The sequence below is a fragment of the Hemicordylus capensis genome, chromosome 2 (assembly GCF_027244095.1).
Source record: "Hemicordylus capensis ecotype Gifberg chromosome 2, rHemCap1.1.pri, whole genome shotgun sequence".
NCBI classification, from domain to species: Eukaryota; Metazoa; Chordata; class Lepidosauria; order Squamata; family Cordylidae; genus Hemicordylus; species Hemicordylus capensis.
This window is the reverse complement of record NC_069658.1, coordinates 179,404,594-179,422,782: the sequence shown is the minus strand read 5'-3', so window position 1 is coordinate 179,422,782 and position 18,189 is coordinate 179,404,594. Positions and strand designations below refer to the sequence as shown.

General features: G+C 49.0%; 1 long non-coding RNA gene across 2 annotated transcripts in view; it reads left to right on the top strand.

The window, feature by feature from the left end:
- LOC128347374 (uncharacterized) overlaps positions 1-18,189 on the top strand; it is a 59,986-nt gene that overhangs the window by 30,940 nt on the left and 10,857 nt on the right. For both annotated transcript variants that reach the window (XR_008317538.1, XR_008317539.1), the window contains exon 3: positions 12,978-13,038. This is a non-coding gene — a long non-coding RNA (uncharacterized LOC128347374). The remainder of the gene's footprint in view (positions 1-12,977; positions 13,039-18,189) is intronic.

Sequence of the window (18,189 nt, the reverse complement as noted above, 5' to 3'; positions counted from 1 at the left end):
GTGTGAGGATAAAATGATGTGGAAAAGCTTCACCTATTATTCCCATGTAAGGCTGCTGTTAAAGCCACAGGAGTAGGGCCAGTGAATATTCAAACCCTAAAGTAGCAATCATAATACTTCTATCTTTCACGGAAGGTTGTCCATCTCAATCTTTTCGAGTAGCTCCTGCAAGCTACTGAAATTCAGTTTGAAAACTTGTGACCCAGTGGCTAGTTCAGGGGGGGAAGTAGGGGGAGGAAAAGCACTGGAAATCATGTCTCCAGGATTTTCACGTGGATTTTGCATAGAAAAGTGGTGAAGATCGTTTAAACCTCAGAGTAACACAGATGGGGCCAAAGGGATGGGGCCATCTGAGGTAAATATGCTGACAGAGTGTTGTTGCTGCCACTGAGAACTGCTGTGCTCTTGCTGTGTTCCACTTGCCAGCTGCAATCCCAGATCCGGCTGATCCCCCGTTATGTGGCCTGTAACCTCTCATCAATGCAGGCTGAGGACTTGTAAGATCCAGGAATCTGGTGGCGACGCCAGCATTCCCTTAACCCAAACCAGGCATGCATGGACCTGTGTGTGCCAACACACATGTGCACATTCCTGCCAAAGTGGCCTCACAGCCCTTCCTGAGTCCTGGCTCACTATTCTTGTCACTCCCTTTCCCATAAACATCTCCATCTTACAAGGCTGATAGTAAGAGGCAGCTTCAACAATCCCTGGCACTAGCTTATTACTGGGGATGCTAGCATGATTTGATCCATCAGAAGGTGCTCTCCACAGTCAACTTTTACGGCGGGGCCATGATTATGTGGTTAAAATCCCCTTAGGAAAGGCCTTGTGGGCCTCCATTATGAATCAGCGCTGATTTAAATTCTCTGTCTGCCTCACTATAAATACAGGGTTGCTAAAAACTGATCTCTCGTGAGCTGTCTTTTTATCCTCTTCTCGACGGAGTTATTTTTTGCATGTGATGTTCCCACCCAGAATGGCCCTTGGTTCCAATACATGCATGCCAACCACCTACACATTCAGAAGGAGAAAATGCTGGCAACTGATTTCAGAAAGCATGCTTGGGATCCATGGGTTGGAGTCTGCATCTCTGGCGAGGGGCGTGGGTATAGGCAGGCACTGTGGTGGATGAAGAGGCGTGGCTTCACTGTCAGATGAGGCAATAAGGACTCCTCATTGAGTTCTGTTCCTAACTCTTGAGAAGGAAGTGGGGCCTTCTGGGTTTAGGGCACGTTTTCAATGCCAGATTTGTTCCATCTGTGGCTCGCCTGAAGTCAAGAGTTTGGAAACAGCTGATCTAATAAAGAGTAGGTGGGGAACCAAATGGGATCTAATGAGCAGGATTTCTGTGTTCTGGAACAACATGTTTTTTTTTTTTTTGCAGGAACAGGTCTCTGGACTTATATTCAGTCTAATGCTAGTTAGTTGGATAAGAGTCAGGGAACGTGTACAGCCTCTTGCTGCCTCTGTAGAAGTAGACATGACATGGGCAGGGCAATTCTTGTGTCCAGCTTAAGATCGGCACTGCTGTACCAGAGCTTACACCAGTGTGCCGAGAGAGCAACCTATGCTCACCCTGCAGTAATGTCAAGAGCCCCATAACAACAGTGGTAAAAAAGAGGTTGGTCATGCTTACAGAGACCCTGTAAGAGGAGAAAGGACAGCTGGTCTTGCAGTAAAGGTAAAGTGTGCCGTCGAATCAGTGTTGACTCCTGGCACCCATAGAACCCTGTGGTTGTCTTTGGTAAAATACAGGAGGGGTTTACCATTGCCATCTCCTGTGCAGTAGGAGATGATGCCTTTCAGCACCTTCCTATATCGCTGCTGCCCAATATAGGTGTTAACATACCAGCGGGGATTCGAACCGGCCACCTCTGGCTTGCTAGTCAAGTCATTTCCCCACTGCGCCATTAGGTGGCTTGTAGCAAGCATGAATTGTCCAATTTGCTAAGCATAATCTGCTCTGGATTCTCTCACAGCAAGTGCATAGGAGGGATGAGCTGCCTGGTGGAGAAGTGGAGGGCAACTCAGTGGGTAAGAGCACTGAAATTAGAAACAGGGTGTACCCTGAGGTCCATCAGCCTCTTGTGAGACCTCTGGGACTTCAGAAAGGAGGGCTGTCAGCTCCAGGGCTGGCCCTTCCACAGAGTGAGGTGGAGTAATTGCCTCAGGCAGCAGTTTATTGGAGCACCATGAGGAGGGTGACAAGACGTTCCACACCACAGTAATCTGGTTAGGTCTTTGGGACTGATCTGGCTGTTGTAAACTTTGCACGGAGCTCCTCTCCTCACACTCCTTGCAAAGCTTGTAAGAGGCAAGAGGAGAGAAGAAGGGACTGCTGGGAACTTTCCCTCTTCTCCACCCCTATGTATTTTCAAAGCTTGCAAGCGTCAGTCTTGAAATGAGGCAAATTAGCCTTTGGTACCTTGCCTCAGGCACTGCAATTCCTTGGCTGCCTCTGATCAGCCCCATCACTCCTCCACTATGACTCCTCCGATATGGCAGTCAGGTCCAGCCACCAATATTTGCTTGGTGATTGGATATAATGGCTGAAGTACTACTGAAGCCACCACTCGGCTCCTTGCCACCACAGTGAGGGAAAAGGGGAGGTTCCATCAGCTGGGCTCTGTTGCTGCAGCCGGGACTTGCCTGGGTGCTGAGACAGGTCCAAGACAATGAGAAATTCAGAAAGGCTGCTACCACCCTCTAGGATCAGGGCTGCTCAACTTTGACCCTCCTGCAGATGTTGGCCTACAGTTCCCATAATCCCTGGCTACTGAATGCTGTGACTGGGGATTATGGGACTTGTAGTCCCAAAACAGCTGGAGAGCCGGAGCTGAGCAGGCCTAATCTAGATGCTTTCCCATGCTGCATAGCTCAGTCCAGCTCCTCAGCCTTCCATTGGGTATGCAATGCATTTACCTGGTTGTGTGTGTGTGTGTGTGTGTGTGTGTGTGTGTTAGGGTTGCCAACATTCCATTGCCAACAAATGGGGGCGTGTCTTGGGAATGGAATCATGGGGGGGGGTCATCCTAGGGGTACTCTAGGGGTACTGAGAAGTGGGAAGATGCTGCTGTTAGGACAACACTCACCCCTCCATTATAGGAAGCTGCCAGGATCTCCTTTGCAGTTCCTGCTGGATTCACTGCATAGCTCCTGGTTCTTTTCCTGACAGGAAGTATATGTCAGAGGTGGTTGTTGTTTAGCCAGCACTGCCAGTAACTGCAGTAGAGAACTTGGTGTTCACCAACAAAAGTGGCTATCCTCCCATAGCCCTCCTAGCCCATGAGGGAGACTTCTCTGCATTGGGGGGTTTGTGACCAACAGATCCCCTCTTTGTGCAAATAGCATTTATTCTGTGTACATAGGGACATAGGAAGGTGCCATATACTGAGTCAGACCATAGGTATTATCTATCCAGACTGGCAGCGGCTTCTCCAAGGTTGCAGGCAGGAATCTTTCTCAGCCTTATCTTGGAGATGCCACCAGGGAGGAAGCTTGGAACCTTCTGCTCTTCCCAGAGTGACTCCATCCCCTGAGGGGAAGATCTCACAGTGCTCACACATCATCTCCCAGGGTGGACCTTGCTTAGCTAAGGGGAGAAGTCGTGCTTGCTACCACAAGACCAGCTCTCCTCTCCCTGTGTATGGAATATTATATGGAATAAGGGTAAATTCTGAGGGACTGTGTGGCTTCCTTCAATTATACAGGAAGAGGGAGCAGGAGATACGCTATTACCCTGGTGGTTCAGGTGCTCTGTAAGCCAGACTTTTCCTTGGGGAGAGGGAAGGGGGACATCCAGAAGTCACACTTTGAAACATAGCCTCCTCCTTCCGTGCTAACCTCTATGGGGTCCTTTTTCTGGGAAGTGGAGATTGCGTGAGGGCGTTGGAAGCCCTAAGGCAGAGTCCCCATCAAGGTTCTGAGACCACAAGTGGCAGTCATTTCCCCTTCCATGAGGCGAGCTGAGATAGTCACCTCAGACAGCAGGTGTCAGTGGCAACAAGATGCCCCCCTGCTTCCTACTGTGAAATAAGGGCAGGAGAGTGCACACAGGCCTACCTTAGGGCGGGGGCGACTGGTGCGATTGCCCTAAGCCTCGCGCTTGAATGGGCCCCGCGATGGTGCCGGCAGCGGCAGCCTTGCGCCACGTGCCCGCCTCGGCTTGCTGTGGCAACTAGCCACAATGTGTACTGGTGGGCGGTGGGTGCACAGCACACCAGCAATGGCTGAGCAAGTGCCGAGCAGCCTGCCTCTCTACTCGCTTGGCAGCGCCCGCCTCAGCTCCTGGGGCTCCCCCGCACCGACTCCTCACCCCCCCCCTTACAACTGGCGAGTGAGGAGAGAGGTGGGGGGTTGGGGGGAGACCCAGCAGGGGGTAGACCCAGAGGGGGGGAGACCCTCCTCCTTGCTTCGTCCTTCCCTCTGCTCAGAGCCATTCCTCACCTCCTGCTTCTCCCGGTTCTCCCTCGTGGGAGTGACAAGGAGGAGGATGGGGCAGGGAGACCTGATAAACAAGCTGCATGTGGGGGGGAGGGCAGCAGGAGGAAGAGGAGCAGGAGCAGGAGGCTGGGTCAGACCCACCTCCAGCAGAGCTCCTGGGGGAGAGGAGCAAAGCTGAAGCGGGCGGGTGGCTGGGTGGGTGGGTGGGCGGGATGTGCCCATTGTGCTTAGGAATCAGACTCTGCTAACCCATCCCACAGAAGTTTTGCAGCCCGTGAATGGCCCCTGTGGCGAGGGGCCCTCTGGGCGATGGTGCCAGGCTCCTTTGCTGTCAGCATTTTAGGAGGAGAAGAGCGTCTTTCATATAAAGCGTCTACCTCGGCAAAGAAAGTTGTGGGCCAAGGGGCAGCGGTGTGCAGCTCCTTGGGTGCCCCCCCAATACAGAGTGTCGTCCTTGTGCGCCCCGAGGAGCACGTCCCCAGAGAGGTTTGGCTGTGTGCCCCATTGGTCGGTGGCCTCTCCTCACCCTGATGGCTCTCGGGGACTTGGCTTTGACTGCAGAGAACCCCTGACTTTTTAGGAGCGAGAGGGATGGAGCAGGGTTGTTCCTCCCTAAATGTCTCCCATCCATTTCACTGCCCTTCTCTGCTTTGGGCCAGTTGGCAGAACCAATCTGGATCCACCTTTAAGTGGACAGTTTGAACTGTCCTGTGTCTTTCCTGTTAAGCAGGTTTCTTGTCATGGCAAATGTGTGTAGGTTTGTGTGCGTGTTTTATATATGATATATATTCGACTGAAATGTTAAGGGGGCCCCATAGATGCTGATTAGCCCCATTCCCCACTAGGGAGGGCCCTGAGTGCACACAAGGGCAGGAGGCAACATCTGACACCCTGCCTCAGGCACACAGAGGTCTTCAGCCACCACTTCCGGGAGTTGTTCCCCTCCCCACTTTGGCTGTTTGTTGTTTATACAAAGTGCCTTTTCACTAAAGACCTCTCCTGTGTGCTCCAAGTTTATTTATTTATTTATTATTCATTCATTCATTCATTCGATTTCTATACCGCCCTTCCAAAAATGGCTCAGGGCGGTTTACACAGAGAAATAATAAATAAATGAGATGGCTCCCTGTCCCCAAAGGGCTCACAATCTAAAGAGAAACATAAGACAGACGCCAGCAACAGTCACTGGAGGTACTGTGCTGGGGGTGGATAGGGCCAGTTACTCTCCCCCTGCTAAATAAAAGAGAATCGCCACGTTAAAAGGGGCCTCTTTGCCAAGGTTATCAAGTTCTCTAGCCACAGGACAGGACGACAGATTCTTATGCCATGTGCCTTGATAGATGAGCTGTGCTCTGTTGCAAGGGCTTACCTTATATACCCCTGGTGCTGTGCCATGACTGGCTGGCTGCAGAATTAGTCGGTCGGTATCCTGGCCCTCATAGAGGCTGAGGAAAGGTGGGGAGGACAGTTTTAGGGCTCTCCACTGACTTCAGTGGGAGTGCATTTCATTAAGAGAAACAATTTGCTTCCTTAACTCTGTAGGCTGGGCGGGCAGGACTTTGCGCTGGAAGAAGACTGAATTCAGGCTGACCTGGCTGCTCCTCTGGTCTTCCCTATTACACCCCTGAATCTGCCCATTTCTGCCCCCTCATGCCAGCATAGTTATGCCAGTGTAGGACTTACGCTTCCTTAAGGTTACAATAGTGCAACTTCCCTGCACCAGTGTCAATGGAATAGGATTTAGCTGCAAACCTGTCTAGGCTAGGATCGTTTTGTCAGGCTGCAATATTAAGCACCCTTAAGAGAAACCCACCAAACTCAGTGGACCGTATTTCCAAGTAACTGGGCTGCACATGATGACAGTTTGCTTGCGAAAGCTGGCGCAACATTGTAACTACCAATATGAGGTTACTGAGGTATGAGCTGGGAAGTCCCTGATTCAACTTTTGCCTCGGCCATGAACATATTTGGTGGCCTTCGGCAAAGGTCTCTCCCTCACACACCCTCACCACCACATCTGCATTTGGGGGAAATAACCACCTGCCTTATAAAACTGTTTTAAGCTGCTGTAGAGCAGAAGGTTATTTGTTTGTTTGTTTGTCAAATTTGTACACCGCCCCAAACTTTCATCTCTGGGCATTTAACAATAACATACAAGTTAAAACATACATAAAACTTACAAACAATTTAAACAATTTAAAAAGTCAAAACCTAAACGTTTAAAAAGCCGAAAGAGCTTGGGTGAAGATGTAGGTTTTCAAATGCTTTTTTAAAAGTCCCAGAGATGTGGAGGATCGTATTTCAGTAGGGAGCGCATTCCACAATCTTGGGGCAGCGACCAAGAAGGCCTGTCCCCATGTGGCTGCCAGCCGAGCTGGCAGCAACTGGAGATGGAACTCGCCAGATGACCTCAATGAGCTGTGAGGCTCATAATGAAGAAGATGTTCTCTTAAATACCCAGGGCCTAAGCCGTTTAGGGCCTTATAGGTTATAACCAGCACTTAGTATTTTGCCCGGAAACCAATCAGCAGCCAGTGTAGCTCTATCAGCAAAGGAGTGATATGGTCTCTCCTAGAGGACCCAGAGACCAATCTGGCCACTGCATTCTGTACCAACTAGAGTTTCCAGACTACGTACAAAGGCAGCCCCACATAGAGTGCATTGCAGAAGTCAAGTCTGGAGGTTACCAGCATATGTACCACTGTTTTGAGGTCGTTCATCTCAAGAAATGGACGCAGCTGGCATATCAGCTTTGGCTGATAGAAAGCCCCTCTGGCCTCAGCCCCTCAACCTGAGATAATACGGAGAGGTGTGGATCTAGAAGTACTCCCAGACTATGTACCTGTTCCTTTTGGGGAAGTGTGACCCCATCTAGAACAGGTAGATCAAAATAGTCTCTGGAGTTCTGACCTCGCACAATAAGTACCTCCATCTAATCTGGATTCAGTCTCAGTTTATTCTCCCTCATCCAGCCCATTACTGCTTCCAGGCAAGCATTTAGGGAAGTTATGCCATCTCCTGATGATGTTGACATGGAGAAGTAGTTCTGGGTGTCATCAGCATACTGGTAACACCCCACACCAAATCCCCTGATGATCTCTCCCTGCAGTTTCATGTAAATGTTAAAGAGCACTGGAGACAGTATGGAGCCCTGAGAGACACCATACATTAGCTCAGATTTCTAAGAGCAACAGTCTCCAATCGACACCATCTGGAATCTGTATGAGAGGTAGGAGCGGAACCACTGTAAAACAGTGCCTCCAAACCCCAACGCTTTCAGACACTCCCAGAAGGATACTATGGTTGATAGTATCTAAAGCCACTGAGAGATCCAAAAGGACCAACAGACTGAGTCAAACTTCCTCTGCCAATTCCCAATTGGAGATCATCCCTCAGGCTGACCAAGGCAGTCTGCACCCCATAGCCCTCCTGAAAGCCAGTTTGAAATGGGTCTAGATAATAAGTTTCCTTCAAGACCATCTGGAGTTCAGGTGAGAGGCCACCACCCTCTCAATTACCTTGCGCAACCATGGGAGGTTGGAGACAGGCCTATAGTTGCCAGGGTCCCTGTTGGGGTATCTGACCACATTGAACGTGTGTACTTAAATTTGAGGACCAGCGATAGATTGAGACTTCTGTTGGTGTACCGATCGCCCCACTGCCCAAGAGAATCCCTTACTGAGGTCACGGACTTGGTCGGGTCGCGGAACTTGCGTTGGAGTCTCCCAGACTTTTGGTGCTGGGGGACCAATGTTCATTTTGGGACCAACATGTCTGGAGCAGCTAAGGAGTTCATAGCAGCCATGGTAACTATGGGCCTATCCCAAGTGGTCTCTGGACCGATTCAGGATGCAGGTCACAAGCTTGATTTGGTCTTTTACTCTGATCAGGGTGTTGTTCCGTGGGTGGGGACTCTTGTGATTTCCCCATTGTCATGGACGGACCACCATCTGGTTAAGGTTAGACTTACATCCACTTTCCACCTCCGCAGGTGTGAGGGGCCTATTAGAATGGCCCTCCCGAAGAGGTTATTGGACCCAATGGGATTCCAAAAAAACCCTGAGGAGATTTAATGTTGGCTCTGCTGGTGATCCTGTTGATGACCTGTTGGAGAACTGGAACAACATGCGCTTGTGGTAGCGTGCATGACTTATCCCCTTAGCTAAGTAGGGTCTGCACTGATTGCATATGAATGGGAGACTACATGTGTGAGCACTGTAAGATATTCCCCTTAAGGGGTAGAGGCTGCTCTGGGAAGAGCATCTAGGTTCCAAGTTCCCTCCCTGGCATCTCCAAGATAGGGCTGAGAGAGAGACTCCTGCCTGCAACCTTGGGGAAACTGCTGCCAGTCTGTGTAGACAATACTGAGTAAGATGGACCTATGGTCTGACTCAGTATATGGCAGCTTCCTATGTTCCTATGTTCCAGACACGATTGCTCCTAAGCGTCCCCTCTGACCCACTTCGAAATTGGCCCCTTGGTATACAGAAGATCTATAGGGGCAGAAGCGGCAAGGTAGGCGACATTATATCGCTGGTTGTCATCAACTAGGGGTGAGCACAAACCAAAAATCGCAGTTGGGCTTGAATTAGACCCGAATTTGATCCGGTTCGGTTGAACCAACCACCTGGTCCGGTCTGTTTGATTGAACCAGTTTGGTGGTTCAATGACTAATACTTGTAAAGGGGAATCGGGTGAGGATTCCCCTTTACAAGTACAAGGGTGGGGGCCCTGACTTCAGTGAAGGGGCAGCAGTGGGGTGGTGGCGAGAGAGGTAGTGAAATGGTCTGCTTACCTGCCAAGCATGCTGACCACGTCACCACTTCCCCCGCCAGCACAGCCCATAGCTAAACCACACATGCTCCTCCCTCCTTTACCAAGCCACCAGATAAGCGGTGGCTTGGTTCTGGCCTCTGTGCAAACAATTTTAATTACCTTTCTTGCCGCCACCACCCACGACCACCTGTTCAGCACTGAACCAGTTTGCCCGAACCAGGCTTGGTTGGGTTTGAATGCACGCTGAACTGCCCCCGGTTTGGTCCATGATTGAACCTCTGAACCAGCCCGGTTCAAGGCGAACCGGTTTTGTGCTGAACTGTTAATGTACACCCCTATCATCAACATACTAGCTCTATTCATACATTATATTGTGTGAGTGTACAGATGTCTACACTCATACAAGTTTTTGTGTGAATGATGGTACCTGTATTTCATTTAAAAATTTAACCTGCGTACAGGCCTCTCAAATGCATGCTAGAGATAGGAAGTGTACTGCTGTACCTGTGTTCAACGTAACATGTGAATAGCTCTATTTCTGTGTACAGGGGCATAGCAAGGTTGAAGTGGGCCCTGGGACAAGATGGGCCCCTGGGGCCCCTGCCTTCTTCTTCTTCTTCTTCTCCCTGCACCCCTCTCTTTGCTACAGAAGAACAATGTGGACATAGTGATAAGCAAAGCATTCTCAGCAAGCCCTTTCTTTGGCTTCTGTGCAAATAATATCTCCAGACTTTGATGAGGAGCCAGTAGCTTGCCTAGGAGAGGAGGTGGGAGGGGAGAGTGGGTTGTTTCCCAGCCAGTGGGGTGGAGGCTCCCTTTTAGGCCCAGGGACATCTGTCCCTCCTTGTTTAATTATAGCTATGTCCCTGTGTGTACAGATCTGTGCCGTGACACTGTACACTCATTGTACAAGTGCTGAACACAACATGTTAATAGATTAATGTTAATGTTAATATACTGATAGCTCTAAAGCCGAGCTGCACAACTACTGCCCTCCAACTGTTGTTAAGCTACAACTCCCATCATCCCCAGCCACAGTGGCCAATTGTCAGGAATGAGGGGAGTTGTCCAACAACAGTGGAAGGGTCGAAGTTGTTCAGTCCTGCTCTAAAGCCAAGTTCATAGGCAAAATAAAAACACTTAACTGATAGACCAGGGTTTCTTAATCTTGGGCCCCCAGATGTTGTTGAACTACAACTCCCAGAATCCCCAAGCAAAAGCCATTGCAGCTGAGGATTCTGGGAGTTGTAGTCCAACAACATCTGGGGGCCCAAGGTTAAGAAACCCTGTGGTAGACCAATACACACTGCGTGTACACACAGTCACACCCTGTGCCCGTGTTCTTCTTTGCAAGGCCTGGGGGCCAGTGGCAGCTCCCATCAGCCCTAAGTGTGGCTCCCCGACTAACTGATTATTAGGTTGGTGCAATGTTTAATAATTAGAATACTCTGCACAGCCCCCTGGCACAATGCAGAGGCAACTGTTCCTACTGCTGCACTGTATCCGGCGCTGGTGGGGCTCCTTTAAGGGGAACAGAGTCTTGTTGATCCCCCAGTGTCATTGTGGTAGGCAATCACAGAGCTCTGGGAAGTGTGGTCCTTTCCAGCGTTTTCTTCATGAAGCTCTGTAGGGAAAGAGACTATGCTTCCCAGTCTCTTTAAGCTCCTTTCAAGATGGTGGCGAGGAGAGGAGAGCTAGTCTTGTGGTAGCAAGCAGGACTTGTCCCCTTAGCTAAGCAGGGTTCACCCTGGTTGCTTATGAATGGGAGACTAGAAGTGTGAGCACTGTAAGATATTCCCCTCAGGGGGTGGAGCCACTCTGGGAAGAGCAGAAGGTTTCAAGTTCCCTCCCTGGAATCTCCAAGAGAGGGTTGAAAGAGACTCTGCCTGCAACCTTGAAGAAGCCGCTGCCAGTCTGTGTAGACAATACTGAGCTAGGTGGACCAAGGGTCTGACTCAGTATATGGCAGCTTCCTATATTCCTATGTTCCTATGGTGCTGGAGCTCAGTGGGGCTCCATTTCTCTTAAAGGGCATCCTTCACACTGGGAAAAGCACGGCACTATGTGGCGATCAATGCAGTTGGAAATGGCTGTCACACTGAATATTTTGAGCCAAAGTGGCCCCCACCTGAAAAATAGTGAAGATCATGGTGCTATGGGGAGCTGGGACCAATCTTGGCTCCTCACTGCATATAGCCAAAAAAATCATGTTTGCCTTTCACTCATTAAGAGGTACAAGGTCTTTGGGCTGAAACTTGTTCCACTGGTGTTCACCCAGGTAAACACATACAGTGTGAAAGGGGCTCTGAACACTTGGGTTAGCCAAGACTCACTGGCACATATTCACAGTATGTATAGGGTACAGTGGTCCCTCTAAGGCATGCAGATATGTGCACACAACTTTTTTGATGTCCATTCAGTTAATTTTAGATCCCGCTCAGGCTGAATCAGGAAGGCCCTGTTGGAATTACGGTGTGTAGTAAATTCTTGTAGTAAATTCTCAGTGGGTGGAGTCTAAGTTTCAGTTAAGCTTCTTTCTTACTGGTTCAGAATTCAAACAGAGTGGTTCTCTCTCACTTGCATAAGACTGTTATGTATGTCAGCTAGTGTTTAAGAAATAATAGATGTCCAAGCTTTTGTTTTCTGCAACTAAAGCTAAGCTTCCTGTGCAATTACTTATAGAAGATAAGTAATCACTCTGCAACAGGCCCCACTCTGAATTCACATGCACACACATTCCCTTGATGCTGCCACCCAGAACAAAACTCATTCCATACACAGATGGAAAAAATTAGAATGAACACTTGTTACCGAAACAGCTTGACTTAGGGCTGCAAATGGCACCCCTCTATGTGATTTGGAGTTACAGGCTTGCAGCCTCCATCTTGGATACCTGAGCTCATGGGATTGTGAACTCTGCACATGCCCATATTTGGCAAAACTATGCAATTTGGTCGCTTAGCACAAGCAAGCATGGGGGAGCACTGCCAAGGTCAGAAAAACAAACTGGGAGTCTCCCCCCCACCCCACCCCGCCATGGCTTCTCTGGTAAGAAAAGGGAGGAAGCTTGTAAGCATACCCGGGTCAAAGAGACCTTCATAAGAGAAATAGCTAACTCTCTTCTTTGGCAATGGGATTAGCTTCGCTTATTGCTCCTACAGCAGCCCAGATAAGCACAGCACACACACACCCATCCTCCTATCACTAAGTTAATGAGCTCATTAACTTAGTGATAGGAGGATGGGTGTGTGTGTGCTGTGCTTATCTGGGTTGCTGTAGGAGCAAGGACCCAGAGTTAGGATCCTTAACAGGAAAGAAAATCTCTCTCTCTTTTAGGAAGAAATGTCCCAGTCTCAGATAAAGCTTTTGAGTTCGGCCATTCAATATTCCACGCACACCTCCCGACTAGCCATTCCATCTTTTGTTCCTTAAGGAGCACACCCACTTGATTGGCTCATGCAAATATGAACTTCCTTGTTACGCACAAGTTTCAGCCCCTGCAGCCAGGGAGCGTGACTTTTGCATTGCCCCAAGGCATAATTTTGCCTCTTTGTACTCCTGATCCAAGTATATGGGCAGGAGGAGGAAAAACAGAAGACAGAGGGGAAACACCACAGAGAACTCAAATAAGGCCCTGGAGAACAGAACACCCCTGGACCTATCTTGGAATAAACATTATCCTGGTTCCCTAACTTGTGAGTGGCAGCTCTGCGCCACTTGCTCTTTCGTCTTCCTAACTTTCTGTTTTGCCCCTGCAGAGAGACTTACCTGAGCACTCCAACCAGCAAGTGCACCCGGCGCACCTACGGATCTGGACCGGTAATACTAACTGCCTATCCCTTTGAAACTCCTTGCCTCCTTCTCTTTCCTCTTTAAGCCTGCTTTTTGATCCTTTCTCTAGTAAGCCTTAAGCTGATTTATTGACAGTTCGGACCTGTAAGCTAAAATGCCTTTACATAAGACTCTCATAATACTGTTAATTAAGATTTTATTGCCTCCTCACTTTGCCTAACCAATCTTTTTATTTTCCTGTACCCCTATCATTCCTAAATAGCTCGGATTGCACCATATTTCTGTCTTCTCATCATTTCCAGATGAAAACGTTGCACAAATCAATACTGTAACGAGCTGTTCCATATAGTTGCGCTGATTCCACAGACTAGTCCAAAAGTACCCCTGGATTATTTAGGCAGCACCCTGGAAAAAATTAATTAACACACTGATAGGGTGTATACAGGGGCCCTTGTTTGCCCATCTCCACAGCAGCCCCTCGGAGTGAAGGCGATAATGAAGAAAATAGGGAGGAGTGGAACTGAAGGGGCCTCAGGAATTTGGGGGCCTGGGTTCTTTGAACCCATCTGCTCAATTGTAGCTACACCCCTGGGTGTAGATCTTTATGATGACAAACCTCAGTGCAATCCAGCTGCTGTGTCCAGTGTGAAAGGGCCCTGTCTTAAACATAAAGGTTGTGCACACAACTAAACTTGGGTTGGCTGTGGGGAAGGCAGGATCCTACCTTCGCGCAACCAGATGATCTGAGCCCACTCCTGCTGCAGCCATTCACCCTCCCACACAAGTGGCATGGCAGCAATATCCTGAGCAGGGATTTGGAGGAGAGCTGGTCTTGTGGTAGCAAGCATGACTTGTCTCCTTAGCTAAGCAGGGTCCACCCTGATTGCATATGAAAGAGAGACTAGAAGTGTGAGCACTGTAAGATATTCCCTTCAGGGGATGGAGCAGCTCTGGGAAGAGCAGAAGGTTCCAAGTTCCCTCCCTGGCATCTCCAAGATAGGGCTGAGAGAGATTCCTGCCTGCAGCCTTGGAGAAGCCACTGCCAGTCTGTGAAGCCAAAACTGAGCTAGATAGACCATTGGTCTGACTCAGTATGTGGCAGCTTCCCATGTTCCTAAGTCCTCCAGTATCCCACAATGCATTGCACAAGCAGTGGAGTGGCTGCCCACATCAATGCAGCCGCTCCTGTCTTTCTGGCCACTCTGTATGCAGCACTCCCTGGTGAAGATTGTGCCAGGTTGCTGGGAGCTGCTGCGAACAGCCTGATAATGCAGACGATCGAGGCTGTGCAGTAGGATGGGGCTTTCCCCCCACTAACCTTGGTAAAGGCCAAGGTATAGATGTCTTGCAACCCTAGTCCGGGGCAGCAGGGTAGGCAACAGTCCCTTGGCGCTACATGAGCCTGCCTCCTATCCTGGAAGTGCTGGCCGTGAGAACAACCTTTTAGTCTATCTGGTGGTTGAAGCACAGGAGCCTTTGTCTCAAAGTCTGCTTTCTATTCTTGGTCCCAAGGACGCCTCACTGAGTGACCTTGGAATGGTCCTTCCCACTTTTCTTTGCGGGGAACTGCACTTGGCTGACATTCTACATACCTAAAGGTGGTAGATTTTTTTGGCACTGGAAGTAGGAAGTCTGGGCACAGCCATATGTCCTCTCAACATGTCTCACAGCTGCTATTCTAGTCTCCAGTGATACCAGTATTATTTGTTGGGGAAATGATTTTGCACTCAGGCTGATACACTCACTCTAGATTCCAGATTGTCTGGCAGTAGAACTCAGGGGTCTGGGTCACAAAAGGCTTTCTTAGCCAGTGTAACTTGTTTTTGAATGCAGATTCCTGTCCTTTGTAACAAGAGCTGCCCATTGTATTCCGGATTTAGACTGGGGCCTCCATCAAGATATATTACACAATGACAGTCCTTGGAATTCACTTGAGTTGGGTGGAGTGTGGGGTAGGGGGGAGAGACTCCTGATCAGAGGTATCTAATGGAGCCCTAAAACTCTGAAAATTAAGAGTGGTGATTCTTCAAAACAGGGGGAAACCCTTAAAATAAGGGACATCTGGCCGTCCCCGGAATCCTTTGTGTCGACTGAGAAGCTTGTAATGTGGGGGTTTAATAAGGACACAGATGCTCACTTTTCTTTGGGGCCAGTAAAATGTAAATAATGCATCTGGGACCTCCAGGGTGCTGGGAAAAGCTGTTCATGAGCTTGAGGAAGAAGGCAAGAGACAATCAGTCTTGGCCCTGGACAGCCAGAGGTCCTTTATTGGCAGCCCTTTATCAGGAAGAGGAAGAAACTCCTGGAAGAGCATTCAGCATTTACAGCCTGCTTCTTCGCAAGCTGCTGCCAGTAAAAGTGAAGGAGCATAGTAAAGAGGTGTCTAGGCAGTGGGTGGGTAACACTGCTTGGATGTTTTCTAATGAATTCCCAGAAGTGCCTCCTTACATTCAGAGTAAATTAATGCTGGAAGTAAGCCTGAAAGCCACCCACCTTCTCTTAATTTATACCAAATGCGCATGTGTGCATGCATGTGCACTTGTATGTTTGCACCCGTTTTTCGAATTTAGAGATTCTTGATTCTGTTTTTTAAAGGAAGAACAAACATATTGAACCAAACAAATTCAAAGACCCACCCCAGAGAAAAAGTGGGTGCAAACATACCTTGAAAAGAGCACATGCTGTGTGGTTTTGTTCCCTTGAAAAGCAAGCTGAACTTCCCCCATCTTTGCAAAGCTTTAAACAGATGTCTTTATCAGCAAATCAAATGCTGATTAAGTCATCTGTTTTGCACCTCGGCCCCTTCCCATGCTTCAGGAAGACTGTCTTTCTTTACAAAAACAAAACTAACCTAAAGCACAATTTAACATTTGTTTGGTGCTTTAAAACATACACACACATGCTGCACAATGCAACACAGGTGGTTGGAGCAGTGCCCACACACTGCTATGCATGTGTAAACACCATGAACAGAACAGAGCTGCGTACCAAGGCAGCTCAGCTCCAGCGTAAAGTTGCGCATGTGTTGTTGTGCAGTGGGAGACCCATTGGAAATAATGGGTGTCCCCCACGTCACTTTACGCCAGAGCGGAGCTGCCCTGGTGTGCACAGCTCCATCCATGTTTACATGTACATAGCAGTTTGTGGGCACTGCTCCAAATGCCTGCATTGCATTGTGCGGTACAGTGGACCCTCGACTTACGAACTACTCGACATCCGATGTTTTCGACTTACGAACGACAAAAATGGCTGCACGCTTACGAATTTTTCGAGCTACGAACGGAAACCGTTGGCAGTTTAGATGCGGTTTCCTCAACTTACGAATTTTTAGATGCGGCTTACTCGACTTACGAATTTTTTTAGACCTCCGTGGGTGCGCTTTTCGACTTACGAAATTTTCGACCTACGAACATGCATTCGGAACGGATTAACTTCGTAAGTCGAGGGACCACTGTATGTGAACCACTGTATATTGCATTGCCCTGTATCTACATGAGGTACAGTTTTTTTAACACGTTGAGGCTATTCATACGAACGTGCAAAACTGGGCTAAGGGAGCCCAGCCTGGTTTCGCATAGGCGTGGGATTGCGTCCAATTCCGGTTGCTCCATGGCTAAATAGCCACCCTCTTAAATGAGGTTAAGAGAGCAACTGCTCCCTTAACCCTGTTTTGTTTTTTTTGCTCGTATGGCAGCCACAATGCGGGGAGCCTGGGGAGGGGAGGGGGAATCCCCATGAAGCACCATGCACTTGTGCAGTGCATCCTGGTAGTTCCAGAGGCCGGGATGACACATCCTGGCTCCCTGACCCTCCCCGCTGCCTCGGTGTGCAGGAAATCGTCTGGGCATGAAGGGAACGCACCAAGCAACAGTGCCATGATTGTCTGCGGGGAGAGTAAGTGTAAGCCCCTCTCCCCGCAGCCTGCCCTGGAGCCCTTCTCAAGGATCGTGAAAAGAGGCTCATTATGTTGAACACTCATATAGTGGTACACGATCTGTATTCTCATTTCAGGGGGACTGAAGCCAGGAATGGAAGCATGTACAATCATTTACACAAAAACATGTACATTTTTATTTTATTTTTCATTTTTATACCCTGCTCTTCCTCCAAGGAGCCCAGAGCGGTGTACTATACACTTGAGTTTCTCTTTCACAACAACCCTGTGAAGTAGGTTAGGCCGAGAGAGAAGTGACTGGCCCAGAGTCACCCAGCTAGTTTTATGGCTGAATGGGGATTTGAACTCGAGTCTCCCTGGTCCTAGCCCAGCACTCTAACCATTACGCCATGCTGGCTCTGTACATGCATACAGATACTTGAATGCTCATACAACATAATGTCTGAAAAGGGCTTAGGACAAATGTAGCCAATGCTGTCTGGACTGGGGTCTTTAGCTACAATCCGGCACAAGTGAAGCCCTCTTCAAACGTCCTGCCTACTTGCAAATCAGCAGAGTGTACCTGCTAGTCACACCCGTACGCTGACACGATCACTCTCCCAGGGCTTCTTGTTCAGTTATGGGCTGATGTACCATGCAAAGGTGTGTCAGCCCAGTCATGTGGAGTACACACAAGTTGCACAACTGTGCAAATGGCGCAAACACAAAAATGGTGCAAATGATGTTACACAAGAGTAAACAAATTATTTGCGGGCACACAACGTTACTGGGCTGGTCTAATTTTGTGCAATATGTCAGCCCTTATTTGGAGAGGGCAGCTGCATGTGGTGAATAGTTCCTCTTCATGATGTAGACCAGTGTTCTAAATCACAGGGAAGATCATATGTGGAGAGGAGAGCTGGTCTGTGGAGAAGAGACCTGGCCTTGTGATAGCAAGCAGGACTTGTCCCCTTAGCTAAGCAGGGTCTGCCCTGGTTGCATATGAATGGGAAACTAGGAGTGTGAGCACTGTAAGAGATTCCCCTCATGGGGCTGCTCTGAGAAGAGCAACAGGTTCCAAGTTCCCTCCCTGGCATCTCCAAGCTAGGGCTGAGAAAGATTCCTGCCTGCAGCCTTGGAGATGCTGCTGCCAATCTGTGTAGACAATACTGAGCTAGATAGACCAATGAGAGCCAGCGTGGTGTAGTGGTTAGAGTGCTGGACTAGGACCGGGGAGACCCAAGTTCAAATCCCCATTCAGCCATGATACTTGCTGGGTGACTCTGGGCCAGTCACTTCTCTCT